Raw genomic sequence first — 8,996 nt, forward strand, 5'->3', positions numbered from 1 at the left:
ACCCATCCTGTGCTAGAAAGCTCTTCAGCCCACCAGAAAACAGTGCCAGCTCCCTGGAAACTTTCCTTTGCCTTCTGCGTCTGGGCCAGAGCTGTAACTCCCGGGGTATGGGACCTGAAGGGGAGGGGGTTGGAGGGGCAGGGTGAGGGGTTCTCACACATGGCCGTAACAGTACAGAGAAGCACTCCTGAGATTGGTAGATAAAAGGGGGGATAGACTTGTGCAGGCTGAGCAAGCCAGACAGAGAGGTTCCTGACCTCCCTCCTGTCACCTAATTCACATGGCCACTGTTCCCAGGGTGTGACCTGACGTCATAGATATTCCAGCTTCCCCCTTTAGCACCATCAAGGTCTTGTCTGGACAAACATGGGAGAGGGCTTAGAAGCTACCTCAAGGTACCTCTGCCTCAGCCTGCTCCAGAGATGGGTCTCTGACTCATGGCCATCCCTGCCCCTCTATCCAAGGACTCAGGTCCCCCTGCTAACTGCCCAAAGGTCTGGCCTGTCTTGCTGTCCCCTGGTGGCCACTCTGACATGTCTCTGTTCACTCTCCACTCAGTTTGATATAAGCTGATATCAATTAGACTGATAATTCCCATCTCTCACAAATGGCCTATGGTCCCAGCCTAAAGATGCCCCTCTTAAGGCATGCCCAAGGCAGGCTGTACCTGGAGGATTCCTCCATCCATGCTCTGACTATGGCTAATTCCGCTGACTCCTACCACCCCGACCTGTCCCAGCTCCTCTGCGCATGGCCTAGATAGCAGGGCAGGAAGGGAGCTTCCTGGTTTGCCACCCTGCCCGAGCAAGGCTAAGCTTGAGATTCAACAGTCAGGGAGAATCAGGAGGCCCAGGCTCCAGACTCTTCAGTGCTATGTGGCTTTGGACAGCCCCAGGGCCTCTGTGTGGGTCTATAAAGCAGATATTGAGAGCAGCGGGAGACTAAGGAAGATAAAACAAAACAAAAGAGGACCTCCTCCCTCCCTGGAGAAGAGGCCAGCCCGAGGCTCATTTAGTGAGTTTAGCCTTTTAGGATTTCCTTCTTCCCTCCCAAAGAAGGAAATCACTTAAGGGTTATGCCCTTTGGGGGTATCAGGACTTGGTAAGAGTTGCCTTCGCAAGCAGTGGCCAGGCTTGCCCCCTGTTTGCTGGAGGCTGCCCAGGGATTTGGCTGTCTCCCCTGACAGGGCTGAGCATGGACACCTAGCAGACTCCTGAGAGCCAAAGCTACAGCTGTAGCTCCAGACCCTGGAGCCACTTTCCCTCTCCATTCCTTGGAATGGGATGCCTGTGGGTAGTAGCTCTTAGGTGGGCCAGGTGCTGGCAGCCCAGCCCCTCCCCCAGTCCCACTGTGCCTTCCCGGCTGCTGCTGTCCTGGACTCTGGCCTTAATGGAGCGTAAACAGCCTGGCAGAGGGAAGCCTCATTAGGTCTGATCTAATTAGAAGGCTCTGTGCAGTGGAGGTGGGTGGGGAGGGGAACCCACTCCCAAAGCTTGCTTTGCACCAAGAATGTCATACATGTACACTCCTCGGACCCTCCTCTTAGCCTACCAAAGTAGACTGTCCCAGGCAGCTGCGATGAGAGGGCAGGTGATTGGCCAGGGTGATATAATCAACAGTGGCTTCCTTAGGAAGTGCACCCCACAGGCCTCCCAATTTCTTGTGCTTCTCATATCTAAGGCAGGTACATGGCCCCATTTGCCTACTGTCCACAATTTGGCTAGATCTTACCCATGAATCTGTCTTTAGACCCCCCCTCTCTCCATCCAGCACTACCAGGTCAGATGGTGGGAGGCTGGATATGTGGTAAACTGGACTCTCTCTCCCCTCTCCCCTCTCCCCTCTCCCCTCTCCCCTCCCCTCTCCTTCTCTCCCCTCCCCCCTCCCCCTCTCCCCTCTTTCCTCTCCCCTCTCCCCTCCCTCCTCCCCCTCTCCCCTCTTTCCTCTCCCCTCCCTCTTCTCTCCTCCCCCTTCTCCCCTCCCTCCTCCCTCCTCTCTCCTCCCTCTTCCCTCCTCCCTCCTCCCTCCTCTCTCCTCCCTCCTCTCTCCTCTCTCCTCTCTCCTCTCTCCTCTCTCCTCTCTCCTCTCTGCCTCTGGCTCTCTCTGTGATCAGGTTAGGGGAGTGGATGCTATGCCAAGGGGCCCACCGCCCCTTCGTTAGTCTTAGCTAACAAGCTGTTTATGGGTACGACATGACACCTGCTTTCTTCTTTATAAGTTCAATAATTTATAGGCATATTAGCAGCCTGGCGGCTGCCCTGGGCCCCAGCCAGACGGGACAGGGTGATGCAGCCGGGTGCCTCTGCCGATATTTACTCTCTCCCACCATCAATTATTAAGGAGCCCTCCTTCAGTTTTGCACATAATTACACGCGCCGTTATGGTTTGAACTCCCCTGCTCTAAATCCCTCTGGAGCAGGGCCCATCCCATCCCACAGGGCTACCATGGCCCAGGGACCCAGCTGCCTGCAGTCTGAGAGAGGTGGCCATAGCTCAGCCTCAAACCCCCTTGAGTCTCCTTGGCCAACAGTGGTCTTCCCCACCCTAGGGTGGGGTCTCTGCACCCTTACCGTCCATGTGACATACCTCCCCACCTCTGTACACATAGCTGTCTTCTCGCTGTTTGATTCAGCAGAGCCATGACTACCTGCTGAATGTCTGTCCTGGATCCCCAGTGCCTGCTTTGTGCACGTGCAAGCACAGCCTGTATCATACAGGGTTGAGTCTTGTTTGCCAGACCATGGGCTCTGGAGGTGCAGAGAAAGCTATGGCAAATGTTTGCTGAGTGGTAAATGAATGAATGGAAGATAGAAGAATGCATGGATGGCTGATGCCTGTCACTAGTGAGTCCACTGACGCACCTGCCTCTTCATCCCGAGCCAGCCAGTCCTTCCCAGTCGGTCCTCTTCCTCCCAGACCCCCTCCACTATCCTGGATTAGACTGAGATTGCCCTGTGGGCAGCAAAGCCAGGGGTCCTCATCTACATGTCACAAGAGGGCAAGGCAGGGTGCAGTGAGAGCGCGTCCCTCAATCTCCTGCCTGCTGTGTGCACTGGAGAAGATGCTCACCCTTTCTGACACTGTTTCCCCATTGGCTAAATGGGGATGACAACAGTCCCTCTGTGGATGTGCTTGAGGCTTACATGAGGACCTACCAAGACACAAATGTTCAGTCCTATTCCTTAGCCTCGGTCTTCGTCTGTGAGCTGAGCCCACAGAAACTTGAGCTGCCTTGAATCAGATGGTCTCATTCCCACCTTCTTTTGCCCACTCTCCCCACAAGTCTCAGGGCTGGCACTAGATTTGGCTCTTGAGGACTACACACACACACACACACACACACACACACCACAGACTGATCAAATCAAACACTGCCTCATCCTAGCCTACACCGTTTAGGGAGAGGAGGAAAAGTTCCCCGTGGAACTAAAACCAAGATAGAGGCCATGCCCTTCCCATGTTAATGGCAGAGTTAAAAACCAAGTCCCAGATGCCCACTGGGTTCGAAAGCCCAGGGCTAGTTCCCTGGGGACCCCATGTCTCTTTCATAAGAGCAAAATCAGGATGGCCCACCGTGGGGTTGTTGAGAGATCAAATGAGTTGTTGATTGAGCGGTTAACACAGGAGCTGTGTGCTGCTGGTGGGGGTGTGCTCGGAGCACAGGGTGTGGGTGGCCCTGACTCCCTTATGTCTTTGCGAGGCAGTGGTCATCCTCCTGTGTACTTTTCCTCCATGTGCAGATATCTGGGCTCAGGTCAGGTCGTAGGGTATGAGCTTGATACGATGCTGTGGCCTTGTTTGCACCTTTGCTTTGGTCCTCCAGGCTGCGTCGTAGGATTGCCTGTCATTCCACTGTGTGATCACACTGCACTCTGTCCATCATCCTGCCATTGAGAGGCACATCCAAGGCTTCTGACCCTTGCTGTTACCAAAACCTTGGGGGGAAGGGGACCTCTTGTTTCTCTGTGATGTGTACCCAGCATGGAGCTGCTGAGTAACAGACTGTGCATCTTCTCAACCTTATTGGGGGCGACCCAGCTGCTGTGTAGCTCCTCACCCCACTGGCAGGAGGCACTTAGCCTGCATTAACCCACGCCCTGACCCATGGTGGGAGAGCCCACACGCAACAGGCAGAGCATCCATTCGTCAGGTGCTGCTCCGTAACAAGCCATACCTGCAGTGCCTTAAAACAGGTAAATATGACCTCACAGATTGTTTGGGGAGGGAATCAAGTGGGTAGAGCTGGCATCTCTAACTCAGTGCCTCTTGGGTACTCTAGTCAAGGTATCCAGAGAGCTGTGCTCTTCCCAGGACTCTACTTGGGGAGCATTGCTCCTTTCCAAGTGGATTTCTCATCAGAGCTGCTAGTGGTATGGTAGTGGATTCCCTAGGAATAGGCAAGCCACCATGGACAAAGAACATCCAAGATGGAAGCTGCATCGTTTTTATAATCGCATATCCCAAGTGACATCCTGTCCCTTCGCCATATTCTACTCCTCAGAAGCGAGTGGGGGAGCGGACATGTTGCTCAGGGTTAGAGAGCTCGTTTGGCATGTGTGAATCCCTGGGACAACAGGAGGGAAGAGAGTGGGAGTCAGCTGGTCCATCTGCACTCATGGGGGTTGGGATGGCACAATGAGAGACTGCAAGGTGGGAGTCTCTGGGAGTCCTCTCAGGTCTGCCTAAGGGCAGGGCAACTGAAGTGACTTATCCAGGGTCACATCACAATCAGAGAGAGTATCAGAACTAGAATATGAGGCTGCTTGGGTGCCTCTGAATCTACTACACTGCCTTTGACCTCAGATAATAACAGGTTCTGAGCTAAGTTAATAGACAAGTCTCCAGCACATCGGAACTCAAGATGAGTGCTTAATGAATGGATTTGCTAACAGTGCTGCCTGTTTGCACGCATTAGCTCAAATTTCTCCTCCTGTCTCCGTGGGGACTGCCAAGCCCGGGCCCTCAGGAGCAGCTGCTCTGCCAAGCGCAGAGCCCAGGGTCCCAAAGAGCTGAAGAGTGGCCCCTCTATGCAAATCGCTATTTGGATTTGTGTTTTATTTATTTATTTATTTTGCTCCCAATTTAACCTTTCTATGCCCAGTGGAGAGAACACTTCTCTGGCTCCTTCCATTCCAGGGTAACTCAAGGTTAGAGGAACATTGTTGGGTCTTTTCTTGGGGGCCTTGGGGTGGGCAGGGTGCTCACTGATTGACTTTAGACAGAGTTCTTACTCCTCAGGCCTTGTGGATGCCATACCTAGGCCAGACAGCCTCCCAACCCTGCTGGGGCCTCTGCTGAAGCCTCAGAGCCTCCCAACCTCCCCTCAGTCCTTAGATCCCTCAGAGGGCTGCTGACTGCTCTGCCCCAGCTGTGCCACCGCAACCCCAGCCCTGAGTGAAGCCGTGGCCATAAGGGCTCAAAGCCTGGCCACAGGGCTACTTCCAAGTGAGGACTCACAACTGCACCCTCACAGGACTCTGACGTACGGATTAACTGCCAGGACCCAATCCCCTTCACTCCAGCCGGAATCTCTAGGACTTCATTATGCCACAGACTCCGTAACACCATCATAAAAGGCTACAGAGCCTGGGGTAGCCGAGAGCCTCTGCTCCCAGGTATCCCAAGCCTCTGATTGTAGAACTCAGCTTTCTAGGAGCCTAGAATTTTCCTCTAAGGAACTCAGGAGCTTCATCCCAGCGTCTCCATAGTCTAGACAGGGCTGAAGAACCCTGAGGCCTTCGTATATAACTGAAGGAACTTTAGCCCAGAAAGAGGCAGTTCCCTCCAAGGTCACACAGCAATGTAATAGTTAGCTTGTGACATAAAACCGACTATGAGGTTTACCTGAGCACCCAGCTCCAAAGGCCTTGACTGTGGGCACTACCTCTGCACCCCCATTTTGTGCCTATGATCGCTCACCCAGCTTCTACTGACTCCTAGCTCCTCAGCTCCGTTTTTCTTGCTAATTAGAGGTCTCAGCAATGACTCTGCTGTCCCAGCCATTTTAGAGCCGTCATTAATTTCAAGTGCCTTCAGAAATAACCATCATCGTAAAACCCTATGAGCTGCTGGGATGCAAGCAGGCAGGACCAGCAGAGACGGAGGCAGGCTTGCGGGTGCCACCCTCTCTGTCTGTGCCTCAGGGGATCCCTGTTCTGGCTGGGGCCCTGCCTCCCGGAACCTTGGCCCCAAGGGTGTGAGAGGAACAGAGCTGAGACATGCACAGTGGACGCGCACAACCAAAGCCCAACCTGGCCTCTCTGGAGCAGGATAACGCGGGCAATGCAGCAACCCATCCACGTTTCGACTCTCTCGTTTGTATGATGGGATCTACAAGCTCAACCCTTCCTTGTGTTTATTTTATTTTATCTCATGTTGAGACAGCTGTCTTGGGAACCCTCAGCAGCCCCTTCCCCACACCCCATTGCCTCAGTTTCCCAGATGCTGGGGATCACAGGTGTGAGCCACCACAGCTGGTGGCCATGCCATTCATGAGATGAGAAGAAGGAAAAACAGAGCTTAGAACCTTGCGGATTGGTTGGTGAGTTTTAGAAGGTAGTCCTCTCACCCACCTGACCTGGAAAGCTGACTCTGGCCCCTGCTCTGTTGCCTGGATTCAGGCTACAGAAGACTGTTCCTTGAAGCCTGTTCCTACTTTGTTAGGGCATTCATAGTTGTACATGGAGCCCAGGATATCCTTTGTGCCCATTTGCTCTTGGGAGCCCCTAGTGGAAGGACAGAAAGCAACAGTGGGGTAGGCCTTGCCTAAGGCCACTGAGTCTAGGGAGGCAGGCAGGCATAGAAGAGATGGATCTTCATTTGTTCTTGAAACACAGTTACTGCCTCGGAGGTAGACAACAGAAGCCTGCAGGTGTCGTCATCGGTGAGGGTCCCTCGGTTGTAGCTCTGTTTCTAGCAAAGTCCCCAAACTGGACCATCCTGGTGCTTCACAGGTGGCCCTGGGACCTGTGAGAGCACTGGTGAGAGCCACCCCATCAGTCATCTGGCTAAGGAGGGGACCCTGTGGTTAGCGTCCTCCCTTTGGGGTCAGAATGATACGGTCAGGGACCAGGCCCCAGCAGAGCCCTCCCAACGGCTTCTTAGGACCTTAATGCCCCCACCCTCCCCCAAGCCTCCTTTCCCAATTGCTTCCTCTAGTGGAGCAAGATGGAGAATCTGGGAGGGGTCATTTCTTCAGGAGACATAGAGAAAGAGCTGTGGCTGGACTACTATACAAGGCTTCAAGGTAGCTGTGGTGTCGCCTCCATCGCCCCAGGACACCGAGAGAAGATGGGTAGATGGGCACCACAAGAGCCCAGCCTAGCACACTAGCTACCGGCTCCTCATCTAGCAACTGGAGACTCAGAGTGGGGGCGATGGACTCTCCCCCATTTCTCCGACCAGATCACTGAGGCAGGGAGCAGGTGAGTCGGGGGCGGAGATCTGCGGTGGCCGCGCCTTGCCTGCGTCAGTCGCCGCACCAGGAATAGCCCCCGCCCCCGCCCCCCGCCCCGCATCGGGTCTGGCAGAGCCTTTACGCAGGAGCTAGGGAGCGTCTATTCCTGTCGGGCTGTGGGAGGAGGCGGCGAGGGAGGGCGGGAGCTCACCCGTAACTCACAAACAGCCGGGGTGGGGGAGCTGGGGAGACTGGGAAGGGGGTGCAAGGATCACGGAATCGGGGGACCCATGAGCCGCCTGCGCTAGGCTCTGGAAGGGAGGGGACTCGTGTGGCCGCCCCACCTCCCCTCCTACCAGTAGGTCCCTCTGCCAAGCCTGCCTCCCACTGGTTTACTCAGCCCTGGAAAGCCATTCAAATTCCCTTTCCACGGTTTACAAGCTGTGTGACCGTGGCCAAGTCACGTAACCTTTCCGAGCCTGGGGTTTCTGCTCTTTATTTTAGGGGAGTAGTAGTGCCTCTTCCTGAGGTCGTTGGAAGAAGAAATTAAGATGCATGGCGCATCACGGACACCTGCGGGGAAGGGGCTCTAGGTAGGCCTGAGATAAGGATGGACATAGACAGAAGGCAGGAATGTCCCAAGCAGTGGTGTGCCAGTGAGGCTGAGAGGTATCCAGGATCGGTTTCGCTGGAACAGGTTTGTGCAACTCTTTGGACTATGTGTGTGAGGCTGGTCTGTGGAAATCGAGACAGTGCTGGGGGTGGGAACTTGGAGCTGGCCTCTCCAAGCCAGCCAGGTATCTCTGAAATGCCAGTGTGGCTCCTTGGAAGGCGAACTAGGCACTGGGAGCTGGATCCTTCCCCACCCCAGAAAGGCACAGACCTTGCGCTGGTCTCTTCCCGCCTGCTCCGCTTTCTTCTTTGCCTGCCTACAAACTATCAGGAGTGCTGAGGTGCTAATGGGGAGAAGGGAACTCTGCCTTGTGGTGTCTTCATTGATGGTTATTCTAATAAAGCTGGCATGGTTTTAAGGGGCATCTGGCTTCAAACAGATGGAAAGAGGTGCAATTGAGATGTGAGGTTCCAATGGGTTGCCTGCCTACACTGCAGCCCGTGCCAGGCAACCCTGCCAGGCTAGTCTCTGATCTGTGGCCCAAGAAGAGTCTTGGTCTCTATGTAAAGGTCTTATTCTTTGGAGCTATCTGAAAATGTGGTACCCACCAAACTCGCTATTTATTTTAGGGAGTTAGATGGTAAATAGCTAAGCCCAGACTGAGGATCTATACTGCCCTCTGCTGGTCACTTGGTAGAGTGCCACCGTCCGGAGCCTGGCAGATCAGCCTGCTGCCCTCTGCTGGACAGGAAACCCGACGGGGTGGGGATGAGGATGCTAAAGCAGATTCTAGACCTGGCCTCCGGGTAGACCCACTTAGCCAGCTCGGCTTCCACATCCCCTTCCTGGGCTTCCCGGCAGCCGGCCTCGCCCTAAGATCCCTAGGAAGGGGGGGACGGGGGTGATCCTGGACATTTCGAGAGGAGGGGGTCAAGACCTGACCCTCCTCAAACTGTCCTCTAAACAACCGTGACCAGGTGGGAGGGG

The sequence above is a fragment of the Apodemus sylvaticus genome, chromosome 7 (genome assembly GCF_947179515.1).
Source record: "Apodemus sylvaticus chromosome 7, mApoSyl1.1, whole genome shotgun sequence".
NCBI lineage: Eukaryota > Metazoa > Chordata > Mammalia > Rodentia > Muridae > Apodemus > Apodemus sylvaticus.